This window comes from Vipera berus, assembly GCF_964194415.1.
Source record: "Vipera berus genome assembly, chromosome: 6".
Taxonomy (NCBI): domain Eukaryota; kingdom Metazoa; phylum Chordata; class Lepidosauria; order Squamata; family Viperidae; genus Vipera; species Vipera berus.
Genome location: NC_138208.1, coordinates 48,329,362 through 48,348,000, shown reverse-complemented (window position 1 = coordinate 48,348,000; position 18,639 = coordinate 48,329,362).

The window sequence follows — 18,639 nt, the reverse complement described above, 5'->3', positions numbered from 1 at the left end:
AGCTGGAAAGCAGCACCTTTGCTCAGAGTAGAAGAACATATTTCAACAAGTTCACAGTTGGGTCATTTTTGAACAGAAGAGAGGTTAAAGATCCCCTAAGCTCCACTTAACAGCATATAAAGCCATCTGGCTTATGTTGCCTGAGATAAATTTTAAAATATCATAGCTTTTTTTCCTCCAGAATATGTATTATAAAGAAATGTAAATCTTATATAATTATATGTATATTATTTGATGTATAAAGAAATAGAAATTTATATTTCTTAGATAAAAGTACAAAATATATTTATAAATCATATTAATATATGCCAAACACAGGCTGGATGTTAATTCACACTCTATGAAGTTTCTAAAGTTTCATTTGTGTGAATTGGCATTACAAAATGAACAATAAAAATATAAATGTGTGAATTTTGCTGGATTTATATCCAGTTCCAATGCTGATTACTGTTATCATCCCACCTTCCATGGGATCCATTTGTCAGCCAGAACACTTTTGTTTCTATGAGTCCCAGAGCTCACTATTTAAAATTCATATTTCCACTTGGAAATCAGTGGCATAGTTTCCTGATATGTTTAAATGAAAAAGTGGCTATGTTCCCAGGTCTGGGGCTTAGAATGTTTTTAGGGCCCTGTTACTTGGTTTTACAATTAGTTGAAGAATCATCATGGCTCCTTTTTGTACTTATTTACTTTGTGGCTGTTTTTATTATTTTAATGTTTTTTAAAATTGTTTTATAATTTTAGAATAGTAAGCCACCCAGAGTTACTTGGTTGAGTTGGGTGGCTATAGACATTGAAAAATAATATAAAAAAATAAAAAACCAATTGCATGATATGAAGCGTAAGTTATATTTTTAAAATCTCAAAACAATTCCTGGAGCAAAATGCATCCATTTTGGCATCATTTGTCACTGTAAGAAATAGGTTTTCATGTGAAATATTACAATCATAATTCTACTTTTCCTCTTCTGAGTACACTTCTTACACATAGTCAAGAAGAGATATCAATTACTGTCTCAAGAGGACATTTTCTTTTCATGACCATCCTGTAATCTTCCTTTTTTTTCCTTCAAAAGAGTAATTTTTTGGGGATGGATATAATAACTGTTCTTCCTTTAAGAACTCCAGTATTAGTTGTAGAAGTAGTAGTAACAGTAATTCTATCTTGGTTTTTTGCTGCCCCCACCCCCTTAAAGTAGTAATAGGATTAGTGACACTTCATTGCTTCCATCCGCTTCATTCAGCTGAAAACTTGAAGGAAATATATAAAAGTCCAGCAATGCCAGTTGTGTGGGGTAAATTGATTCCTTTACCCTGAACATCTGACCAGTGGTGGAAGCTGAACAGATTTCTGCTAGTTCCCTTGGAGTTCTGTAACTTGTTGTTCATTGTTCCATTACACTGCTCCTGTCAGCTCACACTGACAAGAGGCAACCTCACCCCCCCCCCACTTTATCAGAAAATCCACAGTGAATACAGTGGAAGCAAGTCAATAATTCCTATTAAAAGTCAGTAGAAGAGGAAAGAAAGTAAATAATTTTCCTCAAGATACATTGTCCTTCTTGTGCAGAAAGAAAATCATATTTTCTGTTGATGCAGGTAGCTAACAATTTATGACCATAATTGAGCCTGGAATTACAGTTGTATGTTGTGCCGATCATTAAACAGGTCATCACAGACCTGATTTTATGTCATTTTTTGGGTGGTTGTTAGGGAAATTTGTGGTTGTTCACCAACTGTTGAGACTACCCGTAATATGGATGGACCTAGAATTGGCTTTTCATGAATGGAAGAGTTTCTTCTGTTTATGGAAGACAGAAGTCAGTGATTTCTGTGGACTCTCCAATCCTCTAGGGACCTTTCAGAATAGTGGTGGTAGGGGATAAATACTAGGATAGCAAACGGTGGAGAATATATTTTCTTACCCCTCAGTTGGAGCCTTCTGTGGAATTTCATTCCGGAAATGCTGAAAAGAAACTGGCATCAGCTAAATTTCCATAACATCTATAGACAAATAAATTGACTGGGTGTTTTATCTGCGTTTTTTAGTAGAAATTGTCCCAAAATCCCTTGGAGACAGGAGACCACTTGATGTTCTAAATGTTCTAAATCATAGCATGTTCGTATATGTGATACTATGATTTTCTAACTTGACAACAGGACGATCACAGTCCTTTTGTACAGATTGCAGTATTAATATGGCATTAAAATGCTGTCATTATTTGGGGAGAAGCAATCACTGTTATGTATTAAGCTTTATTGCAACACCTAAAGCTGAGTATAAGAGTCACCACCAGGAGGCATTGAACTGTAACTGTTTTGGCGGGAAGCATTTCGGTGGGAAACAGAGGTTCAAACCGATTGGTTGGTTGAGTACCTGGCCAGGTACTGGCCAGGTATATATAAAAGTGCAGGTAGCCCCTATTCCCCAGCACAGTTCCTTCCACCTAATAAAGAGCTGCTATGCTGTACTCATCATCTCAGCATCCTTCCTGCTCTCCAGAACCCACTACACAGCAATCACAACCTATGTATCTGGTGCAACAACATCTTCATTATAAGCTCTAAGAGGCAAATTAAGCAACTTGCAAATGTCTATATAGAACATTTGTTCTTTATAGATGACAAGCACATAAAAGGAAACTTAGGTAATATCTCTGGAATGCGAGATAAGTGCACATCGTTCAGAATGGCTCTTCTGTTGTTTCCTTAAACTTGTACACAGCTGAAGCCAAAGGTATTATATTATCTCTGAATTTTTTTTGCTGAACAGTCATACATAAGGTTGAATGTAAACATTAAATGTGAAAGCCAACAATAAAAATATTTCAAATTATTTAAACAATACATGGGAAAGCATCTTAACTTTTTGTTTTAATAACAAGAAAAGAGGCCTGATGGGACAGCCTTTACAGAGGAAAGCCTGGTCAAACAGATTGCTATTTAAACTAATAAATTAATAAAATGAAATTGAAATATGGTTTTCTAATTATTTCTACAAAATTGCTGTAAATGGAATATTTTCTTTATTTATCAAGATCTTTTGTGCAATCCCTCAAGGAACTTTTAATCTTTGTATTTATTTTTTTATATTGTAACAATTGGCCTGTCTTATCAGACAATTCAAGTGTATTATGCACTTAAAATCACTAAACACAGTTACTATATGATTTTTGAAGTTAAAAATCCAATAAACAAAGAAATAAACATTTATAGTGTTTTATAATTATGAACATTATTCACCAAAACCTATTATGTTTATTTATTTTACTATGTGTTTGAAGTGTTTTAAATGTCTTATAAAACATATCCAAGGATTTACAACTATCATTGATAGTTGTAAATATTTTAAATGGTTTATCTCAGGTTAATATTGATATATATTGATGGTTAAAAAAAGACTGCATGAGTATACGTATAGGAAAATATAAAAGACATAAAAATGAATATTACTGTGATGTTGATATATGTTGCTATAGAGGAATTTCTATGTTAACAGCTTTGCAGTATTTTAAACAAGTTAATAATTTATTCAGAAAAAATCTATAAGAATAAATTAGAGAGCCTTTTATATCATATGATGTATATATATGATATGAGGATGGCAGTTTACACTTTTATAATTTTTAGCTTGATCATTAGACATTTTAATTTATATTCTCTATGATTTTCAGATGATCAAACTTAAGAAATATTGTAGGAACGATTACAATGTTTTTATTTAGGTACAGAAGCAAGATGTTAGGAACTCAGCTCCTCTTTTAAATTCTATGGTTCCTTTTATAAAATAAAATCTTACAAAATAAATACTATCCCATATTGCAGAAATAATTATTACATGTTATCTTTGGGAAATGATGAGGCATATACATAATGTTGACTATTAATCACATCCAAAATTTATAATTTGGAAAAATCCCATTTTGAACCTCACAAGAATTTTCTTTCCCTTTTCATGGGCAAATCAGTTAATTAGCAACAATTTTTAAAAACATTTTAATTACCGCAAGGGGAATTTGAATTATTCAAAAACACAGATGACAGCTTTTAATTTTGCAATTTGATTCAGATGCTTAGCAGCCATTATTTTATTGTTGTAGTTTTTTTTATGATTCACAGCTCCCAGAGTAGTTGAGAGCTGAATATTCTTTAAATCTATGTAAATAAAGTAAAATTAGAAACACCAACATCTTTTTTCATTGATATAACATACAAGAAAAACAAGGAGAAATGGTTGTAACATACAACACACACACATTTAAAATGTCTGATTTATTAATGCTGAAATGAGTTTTGAATTACTGTAGTTTCCGGCGTATAAGACTACTTTTTAACCCATGAAAATCTTCTCAAAAGTCAGGGGTCGTCTTATAGGCCGGGTGCTGAAAATTTAGGGACAGGGCTGGCTGGAAAACCTGGAGCGGACCTCCCATTTAGTCTGCGCAGGGAAAGCGGGACCAATTGGAGAAGAAGCTGCAATCTGTGATTTTTTACAGGCTGGGGTCTGGGCGTCTTTCCTTCTAAAGTTGAAGAGCAGCTGTAGTATATCCCAACTTGAAAGGCAGGTGGGGAAGGCAGCAGCCAGAGCAGTGGCTTAGATCTAAGGACACATTTGACTCAGGAACTGGGCGGGCTGGCTGGAAAACCTAGAGCAGATCTCCCATTTGGTCTTTTTTTAAAAAAATCCCATTTATATCCTGCCCTTCTCCGAAGACTCAGGGTGGCTTACAATTTAAAGCACAAATCAATGTGCTTAGCAATAGCCTTCATTCTGTGTATATGCCTGTTTATTAGGGCTTTCACCCCCCCCCCAAGCAGTATTATTACAAAGTCAGCTTATTGCGCCCAACAATCTGGGTCCTCATTTTACCTACCTTGGAAGGATGGAAAGCTGAGTCAACCTTGAGCCTGGTGGGATGTGAACCTGCACTAATTGCAGGCAGCTGGTTTTACTTAAGGCTCTGCGCAGGGAAAGCTTTAGAGTGAATTAGGAAAAGTGAAAAAGTGAATTAGGAAAATAGGGAACAGTTGCTGGAATTGGGTATGTGTAGTTTAACGAAGAGAAGGGTGAGATGATAGCAGGGATCCAATATCTCAGGGGCTGCCACAAAGAAGAGGGAGCCAAGCTATTCTCCAAAGCACCTGAAAGCAGGACAAGAAGCAATGGATGGAAACTAGTCAAGGAGAGAAGCAACCTAGAACTAAGGAGAAACTTCCTGACAGTTAGAACAATTAACCAGTGGAACAACCTGCCTCCAGAAGTGGTGAATGCTCCAACACTGGAAGTTTTTAAGAAGAGACTGGACAGCCATTTGTCTGAAATGGTATAGGGTTTCCTGCCTTAGCAGGGGGTTGGACTAGATGACCTCCAAGGTCCCCTCCAACTTATTATTATTATTATTATTATTATTATTATTATTATTATTATTATTATTATTATTATTATTATTATTTAATCCACTTGCACTGTTTTATGTTTACATGTTTGATGACAAACAGCCTTATGTTTATAAGTGACAGTTTTCCTACTAAGCACCTGCATGTCATAAGCATTTGAATTAAAATTACCATATTAAAATCAAATCTGATGTTTTTTTTATTTGGTGTGCGTTGGAAGAGGGGTAGTCTTATACGGCGAGTATAGCCCAAACCCTATAATTTAACAGGAAATGTAGGGGGTTGTCTTATATGCCCAGTCGTCTTATACGCCGGAAAATACGGTAGCCTTGTTTATATAGGCAATTAAAGAATAAAAAATTATATTCATTTACAAGATCTTTGGAATAAAGAGTTGAAAAATCCCAACCAGCAAATTAATGGCTAAAGGTCTTAGATGATATTATGCATATCATTTATGATCTTGAGATTGAGTCATTATTTTTCAATATATAATCGACACCCCAGAAAAATAATTAAAAGAGTTAGCTGTCAATGGAACTGTAAAATGATGGAAAGGACAATTGCACATCTGATATGGCCTTCCTCTACTACCATCTTTCCCTGAAAATAAGACACGGTGTAATTTGTTTTTCTCCAAAAGAGGCACCAGGTCTTATTTTTAGTGGGTGTCTTTTCCATAGCCTTACCTTGTGGTGGTGGCATCAACAGCCCCACCCAGCTAGCCCATTTTGCCTCTGATGGCAAAATGCAGGCTGTAGCTCCATTCTCAACTGCAGAGGCATTTCCTTCAGCCACAGAAGAAGTGGGCCGGCGAGACAGGTGTCAATTCATGGGTGGCCTGGCTGCAATGGTAAGAGGGTGTGGGGCATGTAGGGCAGCTCCACCCCCACTCCCAGCCTAGCTTGATTTTTAGGCCTGTGCCTCACCTCAAAACTAGGGCTTGTTTTTGTGGTAGATTTATATTAGGCCCACCCCCCAAAATCAAGCTAGGGCTTATTTTTGGGGTACTTCTTTCAGAGAAACACAGTATGACTCTGTTCTTTGATATTTGTATATTTGCTAATATGATTTGTCGAAAAAAGAGGAAGACTCTGCCAGAATTTAGAAATGATACCAGGAAGAGCTATATTCACACACTTATCCTGTTTTGGACTGTTAAAACCATGAAGTGAGGCTAGGAAACAATTGACCAGTCAGGCTGTTATTTTTTACAATATAATCTCATTGGTTACTGATTTGTACTCAAGCAGCTAGATACTAGTCACTTAAAACTTTTAGGGACTTTCTCAATGCACAATAGCCTAGAAATGCCTTAAAATAAATTAAAAAATGAACAAACATGGACAAAGAAAACTTTTTCAAATCAGAGTTATTCTAGAAAGGTTTTGGCAGCTGTCTTAAATAGTAAAAACTTGATTAAACTGCTAATGGAAAATTGAGGACCAGTGTGTTTAATTTCATTTCCAAACTATACAAAAATTAGTATTGGGAACATTTGGAATATAGTATTTGTTGTGTATTCGGTTCTTGCAGGCATTGAGCAAGACAGAGGGTTCAAACAGCAACAGGCTTTATTGAGAGGCAGAACATAACAGAAGCAATCTAATAGCTGCTGCACAGCTGTTTATATGGTTGGCCTATAGGCGGCGACCAATAGATTTAAAGCAGCAGTTTCCTGCCCAAAAACCTACTTAACCAGCTGGAGATAGCCAGTCTAGTCCGGCCCAGCAACCGTTACAAAACATGCAAGTGAATTCAGCCATTAGCAAACAGTTTAAACATAAGTAAGTAATTACAGCATATAAGGCCAATGCATTACAATATTGCATTCAGAAAAGTTTGCATCCCAATCAGAAAATTTCTACCTTGTCTAGATTCAGTTAAGTTTGTCCATTTTCACCCCAATTATCAGATTCAGACAATGTTCAACAGCAAGTAACAAAGAACAAAAATACTGGCTTTAATCAACATATGGGAAGCAGTTCATTTCAGAACTCTAAATCACCCTCAGCATTGCTTTATGTAAATTTATGAGATGTATGTTTATGTAAATCTTTATGTAGTTGTATGTTATTTAATAAGATGGAATTCCATAGGCCAGAATCCTTGATTTTGAATGAAGTTCCTCAGTTCTCTGTTATGTGCTTATCTGACAGAAAGAGCTATAGTTTACTAAGACTAAAAGAACATAACACTCAATGATTTTGACAATACAGTTCATCATCTAAGGCAACCAAAGCCTACCTTGAAAGAAATTCCCATTTAAAAGTTTAGTAGATTCCAACTGTTCTTCAGCTTTACTGTAGGCATATCACAGCCAGGCATCACATTTCCAGTATTTGAAGAATATATTGTCTAAAGTTTGCAGTGGAAAAAATAGAATCATCACTGTCAAAAGATGCCAGAATCCAAAACTTTTCCAATGGAAGAATTAGTCTGATATACAAAGTTAATATTTCCTGTTCTGCTAGGTTTGCTTCTTTGTTTTAAACACTCCATGAAGACAGTGGTTGTGTCATTTGGCAATTTGAGTTGAATGCCTATCTGCAGTAATATACCCAAGTTTTATGATGTCCTCATTTTAATGTGTTTCTTTTTTTGAGGGTAGTTTGCCATTATTATCCTGCAATAATCCAGAAAATGTTAAGAGCAATGAGCCCATCCACCATCCACCTCTCTCTCTCTCTCTCTCTCTCTCTCTCTCTGTGTGTGTGTGTGTGTGTGTGTGTGTGTGTGTGTGTGTGTGTGAATTGTTTGGATTGCTAATCTGAGCTGTCACTGGTGTGACTACAGCCTGTGGATGGCCTTGGGTTAGGCTGAAGCAGGCAATAAGATTTGTCCCGTGTTTGGGGCCTAGCAAGGTATTCTAAAAATACTTAACAAACACTTAACACACACATATATATATATATAGTGGGACGCGGTGGCTCAGTGGGTTAGGACACTACGCTTGTTGATCAGAAGGTCGGCAGTTTGGCGGGTCGAATCCCGAGTGCCACGTAACAGAGTGAGTGCCTGTTACTCGTCCCAGCTTCTGCCAACCTAGCAGTTCAAAAGCACATAAAAATGCAAGTAGAAAAATAGGGACCACTACGGTGGGAAGGTAACAGCGTTCTGTGCACCTTTGGCGTCTAGTCATGCCGGCCACATGACCACGGAGAAGTCCTCGGACAAGCGCTGGCTCTTTGGCTTTGAAACGGAGATGAGCACCGGCCCCTAGAGTTGGAAACGACTAGCATGCATGTGCAGGGGAACCTTTACCTTTACATATATACATATATACATATATACATATATATATATATATATACATACATATATATATATATATATATATATATATATATATATATATATATATACATACATACATACATACATACATACATACATACATACATATATATATATATATATATATATATATATATATATATAGAGAGAGAGAGAGAGAGAGAGAGAGAGAGAGAATGTTACTTCCTATATTCAGTTCTCTTGGCAAATGTATGGGCAGAATTGGGCTGGTTTTCTTCTCTTCAATGAGTTCATTCTAAAATGAAAATGAAACAACTCAGTGGTTTGATTTATTTTACAAATAAAATGATAGCTTCATTGATTTTAAATAATATAATTAATATGCTCACAAGTTGCTTGGAAAAATATTTTTTCTATCAGGTCAATAATGTCATTTAGCAGCCCATGAATATTAATTATATTGGTAATCTTAAAATCATCATCATCATGATCATGTTTGTCACCCAGATAATTAAATCCAATATATTTGTAAAAAATGACACCAAAACTATAGTTCGATAAGTCTTCAACACTTTAGTTTACTATTCTAATTGTAATGACATATGTATTTACAATATATTTCAGAGATTAAGCCTCTATTAAAGATATTTTACTTTAGGTTTGCCTTAAGGAAATGTGTTGTTCTGCATTGCTTACTCTGAAAGAATCCAAATTAGAGATACTACTACTACTACTACTACTACTACTACTACTACTACTACTACTACTACTACTACTACTAATAATAATAATAATAATAATAATAATAATAATAATAATAATAATAATAATAATAAAGTTGGAAGGGACCTTGGATATCATCTAGTCCAACCCCCTGCTCAGGCAGGAAACCCTGTACCATTTCAGACAAATGGCTGTCCAGTCTCTCCTTAAAAACTTCCAATTTTGGAGCATTCACCGCTTCTGGAGGCAGGTTCTTCCACTGGTTAATTGTTCTGTCAGGAAGTTTCTCCTTAGTTCTAGGTTGCTTCTCTCTTTGATTAGTTTCCATCCGTTGCTTCTTGTCCTGCCTTCAGGCGCTTTGGAGAATAGCTTGACTCCCTCTTCTTTGTGGTAAGCCCTGAGATATTGGAACACTGCTATCATGTCACCCCTCACCCTTCTCTTCGTTAAACTACACATACCCAATTCCAGCAACCGTTCCTTATATGTTTTAGCCTCCAGTCCCCTAACCATCTTTGTTGTTCTTCTCTGTACTCTTTCTAGCGTCTCAACATCTTTTTTACACCTTGGTACTAGTTTTAACTTGTCCTTTGTAATGTGTGTGTGTGTGTGTGTGTGTATGTATGTGTATATGTGTGTGTGTATGTATATGTATATGTATATGTATATGTATATGTATATGTATATGTATATGTATATGTATATGTATATGTATATGTATATGTATATGTATATGTATATGTATATGTATATGTATATGTATATGTATATGTATATGTATATGTATATGTATATGTATATGTAATTTTCCCAGTATTTGTATTTTCTTTTTTCCATTACTTCAAGAATGATATATTTTACCAATGATCAAGGCAGAAAGTAAATCGTGCTTTCATTGTGAGTCATCTTGCTGGCTGAATTATATTAATTACATAATTTGCATAGACAACTCAGTATCAGTGATCATAAACATTTAACAAAAACATATTGCTGTTACCAAAGTGTTTACCTGAAATTATGTTTTTGCTTTTGCAACCTTTTATTTCCAAAACATCTTAGTAATCAGTGACTGCAAGGATTTAGCTGACAGTCTCTGGACAAAGTAGGCATTACAAACTCTTTCCTTTGTGGGAGTATGATGATCCATCTTTACTTGCTTTGGGATTCAGGCCCTGGCAGTATTAGAGAAATGCCTTTGAGGACTGAGATAGCCAAATGAAAATTGTTCTGGTACATCCATAACATTGTCCAATGAGTGAAATTGCACAATGGCAGCTGAAACCTGAAAACTATCTACTTTGTTTTAATTTCTTTGCAATGTCAGCCGTGCTTTAAACTGATACGAGATAAGTGTTTTGGGTTCAAGTATTCTTTTGCTATTCATTAAAGTATGTTGTTGGTTTGTTGAAGATTTGTTATGAGCTTGAAAAAGAATCTGCTGGGCTTTAAGTAATCCACTTGTTAAAATTAATGTAGCTTTTCAGGTAGTGTACCTTTCTCTTTAATTAGAGAGAGTGATGGTAAAGATCTAGATAACCAATAATTAGGTTTGGAGTGACAATATTCATGTAAGCCACCTTTCTTCCAGCTCTACCCTATTTCAGATTTTTTTTGGCACTGCAGTCAATGATTTAGTAAATGAGAATGTCTTCAGGGAACCCCAAAATATTGAAAAGCTCTTGGGATTAGTTAAACTAAATACTTAGTTAAACTATCTTGAATTAAAAGTATCAATCACTTCTGTCATTACAATTACCTCATTTCATAATAAATGCTTTGGATTAGATTTGGATCAAGTACTTTACACCTTAAATTATAGCTCACTACTCATTTTTATGGCTTATCAGCTACTTAATTAAAACTGGAAAGCAAGAAGAAAAGAAAGTGTAGCCCATATTATTACACACACACACACACACACACACACACACACACACACACAAACACACGAGATGGGAGTAGGTAAAAATAAGGTACCTGAGAATGATCTTTTGTTTTGGAAGAAAATGATAAATGAAGAGAAAGATACTTTTTTAAAAAGATCACCAAGTTGGCATGGTGTCAGGTTAACTGAAGAACTATCTTCACCCCATTACATTGGCCTGTACCACCAGATTAGACTGGAAGGGTATGTTACGGACCATGTTAGTTAAGGAATTTCAATTGGTGGGGTCCAGGAACAGAGACCCTTCCTGCTGTTGCCCCTGCCCTTTGGAACATTCTACTCCCAGAGGTGAGGCAGGCTACCAGTCTTTTGGCTTTTGGGGAATCTCTGAAGACATTTGGAAATGGCTCTGCTGACTCACTTGGTGCTCACAGAGGAGCATGCAACCTTATTTAAGTGACAGTTAAGTTCAAGGCTTCACCACCACCCCTGCCTTTTCAACTTTATTAATTTTATCCTTGTTTTAACTCCCTCCTTGTCAGAGAGAGACTGGCTGAGACCAGAATAGGAATCAAGTAGTAAATTAGTCTGAAATCGTTATGTGGGCACAAGAGGGCAAGGCCCAATTCCCTTGAATCCCATTGAACCTTATGTAGTCTAGATCTGAAGAAAGCCCATCTCTCTCACAGAGCTGACAAAGTGAGAAAGAGCCTGTGGCCTAGAGGTTAAAACACACACACACACACAAAATGTTTTAATTGTACACTTCTCAGAGTTGCTCTGTGAATGAGATGGTCTTTCTTCAAATCCGATACACAAATAATTGAATAACATCAGTTACATTTTGCTTACTTCTACACTTTTGCTGTAATATCATTTTCATTTCTTCCCAAAACCAAAACCAATCAACCAAACATGAAACATTGCAGGTTGATAGGCTGTTTAAAAGTAGTTGTAGGCAATTTAAATAAATAAATAAATAAATTACTCTTCTGAGATTGAATGTTGCAAATAAGACCACTGGGAAAATCTTAGCAGGGCTAAAAATTCCTAGGGAGCTGTTTTTGTCAGGATGGCATTTTAAAAAGACAAATTACTCAACGTTTTCTTTTAATATTGATCAGCTAAACTGTGAAAATATCTTATTCATGTGAAAATAGAATTGAACAAGGTCACATAAAAAGTACTGAGAGAAAACTACCAAGAGAACAAGAATTGTATTAAACTGGTTCTGAACATTTACCAAACCTGAATAAAAACAGCATCAATATTTCATATTGTGAGAAATATATTGTCATGTTGGCAAAAAATAAAAAGATATGGAAAACTTTTAGGTGATAGTTAAATATTAAAGTATATAACTGAATTGAAATTATTAGATCTTTTTAAGTATTTATAAAATTAAAATAGGCTTACAATGTAAGCCAAATTTATTTAAAGAAGCTTATTCTTGTTAGTCAACCAGATTAATGTATGTGGAATTTCTAGGAAATAATACAAGAAAATTTTTTTAAGTCCATTATTATGACTTTTTTTTAAAAAAAAATCTTGATTAAAGTCCATGGTTCATGAACAAGTATCTGAGACTTTTGTACTGGGATGGTTATAATAAATCAAATCAAATGTAGCCCATTTCTTTTTTGTGTCTCTGCTCAGAGTTCTTGTATATTTTAACAATCAGTATAATTGTTAAAAATGAAATTAACCTCTAAATAAATATGCTAAGTTTCTAATAACCTTGACATCCTTCTTAAAGTTCTAATTTTTTTTCACTTCACCTCTTCTACAGACATCTACAGATATTGCTGAATCACTGCCACCCCAGGAGACAGTCAATCTATGATATTAGTTTAGTAGAGTCCTCCATGTTGAAGGGGACATTTTCTTTGTAGCTATCCTATTGAAAGAATAAGGTGTTCATCTGTATAAGTTGCAGAACAATGCTTCTATAATAGAAACATGGACATTTGTATTCTGTTTCTTCTCAACTCTTCCAGTTGATTAAACAGAAGTACATTTGACAAGGCAACACTTTACTATTCTAGCTGCCAGAGATATTTCACTAATGGAAAAGCGGCTATCATGATTGAGTTGCATTTCTCCTGCTATTTACAAGGGAATTTTTTTGCTAAAGAGAAAGCTGCTGAAGCACTCAGAGGAAATTGATCTTCTATACATTTGATTACTTTGAACACAGCTCATTTCATCCATTTTCACATGCCTGCAGCAACAAGATGGATGCCTGAGCCATAAAACAAGCATTCAGGTGGGATAGGTGAGCACTACAATATGAAGGCTTTGTATTGCAACAATATGGCAATATGTCAATGCCACTGACTTGGTAACAACCTCAGTTGTCAGGTATAATGTATGAGAATGTTAGAATTTACTTTTCCTGTCCGCAAAAGGAGAGAATTGAGATAAAGCAAAAGGCAGAATGGGGTAGCAGTTGAGATAAAGAGTTGGATCCATGCTACTGTAAATACTTAATTTTGACTTAGGAAACAAAAAGGAACCATTTAGCATGCAAGTGGAACAAAGACTAGATTTAATTTGTGTGTGTGGTGTGTGTGTGTGTGCTTGCTGTCTGGGCATAAGATCTGGGAGCTGCACTGTTTATATATCAAGGGATATATAAACAGTGAGGCTCTATCAGACTTGAATACGTGGCAGGGATTTCTTTTGCTGTATGTGCAATGACATAATCATGCTGACACTATAATCAAATCTGCATCAAGTATCATTATGCAAATATATAATTGTAGTATATGCATTACATCATATATGTGCTACATTTGGTCTATGATCTTACATTAATAAATTAATTATGCATGTGATATTCTTCAGGGTATTGGAAAGTCTATTCTTGCAAGGAAGTCCTTACTTGTCAGTGTTCTTTTATTACCAAAGAGTGCTGGTTTTGCCACTTGAAAGGATATGCCTTTGCCTGACAAAAAACCCACACAAACAAAATCTTATGATTTTTAGGGCTTTCAGAATGGAAAGAGAATGCATTTCTGCATTTCTGCATTCTGAGGAGATTTATCCACAATTTTAACCCATAATGGATGAGCTAATTATTTTCTGAACCACAAAGGTAGATAGATGTAATGTAGGCCAACACAAGGTAGAGAAATAGCTGTCATCAAATGACTCCATTATGATTCATCAGAATTCCTGAATCCATGCAATTTACCATTCAATTAGAAGATAATTTTGCTAGAAACTGCTTTCAAATAGGTCTATTGAAGTCATTTCATGGCTTTTGGCTTTTCAAAAAGTCAGTGTACAATATGTTTCTTTTACAACATATTTATTCAAGAGTTAGCTATCAATTAGACAAGAAACATGGTATAGTGTCTTCAAATAACTGTATGACATGAATGCCTTTAGGCTCTTGTTTGTTTATCTGAAGGAAAAAAGAAAAAGAAAAGCCAAAACAAGGCATGAAGGAGTTTCGTGTTTTTAAACATTATGTAGGAATATCTTTCAATATAATATATCTGTTTTATTTAACTGTATTAAATAATTGGATTAAGATTGGTCAGGCAAGAATCCAGCACTAAGGAATTAATATCCATGAGACCCTTGGTACTCAGGAAATCATAAGGGTTTATTGGGAATTGTAAATTAGTATCTGAATTACAGTACAGGTGCAAACAGGATTTATTGAGAAGGCAAAAGAGTTGTAAATTAGGCTACAATATGATACAAATTTTCCTAGAAATATGGAGAAAGGAACCTAATGGAGCCTTTCTCTGACTAGATTTGCATAGGATTTTGCTCTTAAATCCATATAAATTGAAATTTAGTTCCAATAGATAAGTATATGAGATGCTAGCATCAGATGCAATAGCATCCAGCAATGGACAACATAGTAAGCCATGCTTCCTTTAAAAATCTGAATTTATTTTTGAGACTGAGAATTAAAACAGCTGTTCCACTCAAGAATGTAATGGAAATTCTATTCATGTTGCATATGAGTACTAAGGAGAGGGAGTTTTTTACTATCATTGTTCCAGTTCTATTTTGTTTCTTATGTGCAATATAGTATAACTCTGAAATGCAATAAATGTTGCAAATTCATTTAAAAAATCTGTATTTTTTAATTCTAGAGAGATTTGTATATTGGTCTCTGTATTTTTGCCTTGGAACAAAAAACGGCATGGCCTAGGCTGTCTTTAAAACACTCATGGAAGAATGTACGATAGTTTTTTTTAAAAAAAAATGTAAAGACTTACTGGCAGAAAGTGACAGCTTAAGAGGAACTCAGAATAATATGCAAACAAGAACAGATGTTAATTTTTTCATGACATGAACTAGAATCTGGTTCCAAGGAGAGGAAATACCTGTCAACATAAGATTAGGTTAAACCAGCAACTGTATTTTCCCAGACTCAATCATAGGCTTTAAAATCTTGTTACATTTATCACTGTATTCATTTATAGAATACAGTTCTGATGTCTCCCACAAGAATAAATTTGTTGCTTATTTATATGGAAGAGAGAGACACAGTAGTAATCCAGTCATATGACAGACAACAAAATTGCAAACCCTTCACAATTTTCAATAAAATCCAAATGAGTGCTTACTTTTTATATGCTAGCAATTTATGTTTTTTTTTATGACAAATTGAATATTCATACTGGACAGCTTTACACAAATAATTAACTTTATAAGCAGCATTGTTCATTAGAAGACTTAAGAATATTATATCTGATTATAGACTGAGTCTGTAAACCAATGGAATTTATTCCAGACTAAGAGCCCTTGGATCCAGCATGTGATATGTCATTCTACTTTAATTATATAGTTCTTGTGAGGACTACACCAGCAGCTATGGATCATAAAATGACTAATAAAGACTAGTAAACAGAGGCCCTTATTTGATTTATACTATGACATCACTTTTTGTAGTGATTTTAGTAAAGATCATAAAACTAAGACACAGAAGTACAAACTGAGAAATAGAAGAGTAAAAAAGAGTAGACGTGCAGAAAAGAAAAAAGAGAAAGAGAAAGAAATGGAAAATAAAAAAATTAAGAATGTTTTACTAGATTAGACACACGGCATTTAAAAATGGACTATTCATTGTCATCTATTCTCTATCAGAATCCCTCTTTTGACTGGCTTGTAATTGGTAAAGTGACCCAGTTATATGACATGGCATGAATAGTTAACAATCTTTATCACATACTAAACTGACACCACTTAAAACAATTCATGCCCTTTGTCAATATGACAAGGGGATGGAATGCCATCTTCTTACTCTCCACTACAGTTTAAATCCAAGTTTCCTTCCACCTGCCTTTCCTGGGATTTAATGAACATCTTACTTTACAGTTCTCATATTTAGTGTGATTTAAACATGCAAATTTAGTAAAGTTGCAAATTAAGCTCTATTGCCCTGGAAGCAATAGCTTCCAACATAACACTCACCGTTCCAGTCTGCAACTGATCATATATTCCTTTTATTTGTATTTCTTTCTCTTAAAGTGTTAATTTTGGTAACATGTATTCTGTTAATACATGGCTAGTTAATATGCTTTGCTTCATCACGTTCCCTTCAGCAAAGCACTGTAGCATGCAACCTTGCTGTGAGCATATTTTCTTCAAAAAAACACCAAAAAACCCTTTCTGAATTCCAATGGATTTATATCCAGTGGACTGTCAGCAATATTAATTTCATCTCTCAAAGTAGGTGGATCTGGAATCATGGATCAAAACTAAATTTAATTTAGTTTAAACTGATGTCACTAAACTATTTAATAGCAATATTCATAGGGCTCAAGGAAGCACATTCAAAGCTCTGTGAGACCATACACTATATAAATTCATGGCTTCAAACTACACAGTCCTAACTTAGATCAAATAATCAGAAAAGATTGTTATCACATAAGAATGTCATAAAATTGGAAAGTGTACTGTTTATTTACTCACAGTATTCACATGATATTAATTAACAAGATAAGATAATTTACCTTGTGCTTGATATTTTTTCTCTTCTATCACATTCAAAATTATAATTTGATTATACTTTGAAGGGTCTTTGGAGTTGCACCCAATGTTTTCAGAAGATGCATAAAATATAACAAGCCAGTGGCGTAGCGTGGGGGGTGCAGGGGGGGCCAGCCGCACCGGGCGCAACATCTGGGGGGGGCGCGCTCGCACTGAGCTGCTCAGGGAGCCCCAAGGGCTGCACAGAGTCGGCTTGGCTCCGCTCTCGAGCTGCTCTTTCTTGCAAAGCGAAACGAGTCCGGCAGGTGAGATGGGCGGCCACATAAACTGAATAAAATAAATAGAAGCGGCCAACTCTCCGCCCAGGCTCAGGCCAACCGCAAGCGCCCCGCAGGCGCCCCGGCAGGCTTGGCCGAGCGAAGACGGACCCGCCGGCCGGCTGGCCTAGCTTCGTGCGCATGCGTGGCTTTATTTAGCGGGGCTTACGTGCGAGCTTGAATGCAGCGGCTCTTGCAGGTCGGAGCCCCGCCCAGCCGCCCTCGAGAGGGACCCGGAAGCATCCCGCATGCGCGCGACTCTTCTTGGAAAGTCTACGCTGCTGCGGGGCGCGTCTTTTCGGCGGTGCCATGACGTCACCGGGTTAGGGGGCGCAAATTGCCCCGGGTGCTGACAACCCACGCTACGCCACTGTAACAAGCCACAATAATATCAAAATAATATGTGTATATCGTACATCTACAAATATCTATTTGTGTCACTATACCTGATAAAACTATATTTGTCACATTGTACTTTTGTCTTTATTTGCCCCCTAACCTCCTGTAAGAACCTGCCTCAACTAGATCTCCCAAGAAAGCAGAACTCTGGAAACAGACATTGTTTCAAAAGGAACTTTGGTTGAGAGCTAATGATAGTAAGAAGGCAAAGAAGGCCTGAAGATTTTGCATGTGAAAGGTTACATCAAAAGGCCCATTCAGGTCTCCTCCCCCAGTGTCCAATCAACCATTTGAAATCCAGACAATCTCAAGGTCTCTCTCAGTTTCATTTCCCAATGGTCCCAGGCTCTTTCAGCTGGAGATAAGACAGATATTTTCAGGCCACATTCCTTTCATATAGAGGGAGGGCAAAGCAGACCAAGGCAATAACATTTCCCAATGAACAAGCCCCCCTCCCAACAGAATGGCACTGAAAATGAATGTTGTATATGCCACCAGAACACCAGGTGGCATTGGTCAGGCGACCTGATTGGTCAACCTGTCCAGCGGGAAATATAGGACACCGGGTTGGGTGTCACCTGGCCGGCGGGAACACGGAGCAACCGGGTTGGCTGATTTCAGGGGCATCAGTAACATATAAGGGGCACCAGGGGTGGGGGCAAGCAGTTCCAGCATGTAATCAATAAAGGTATTACGTAT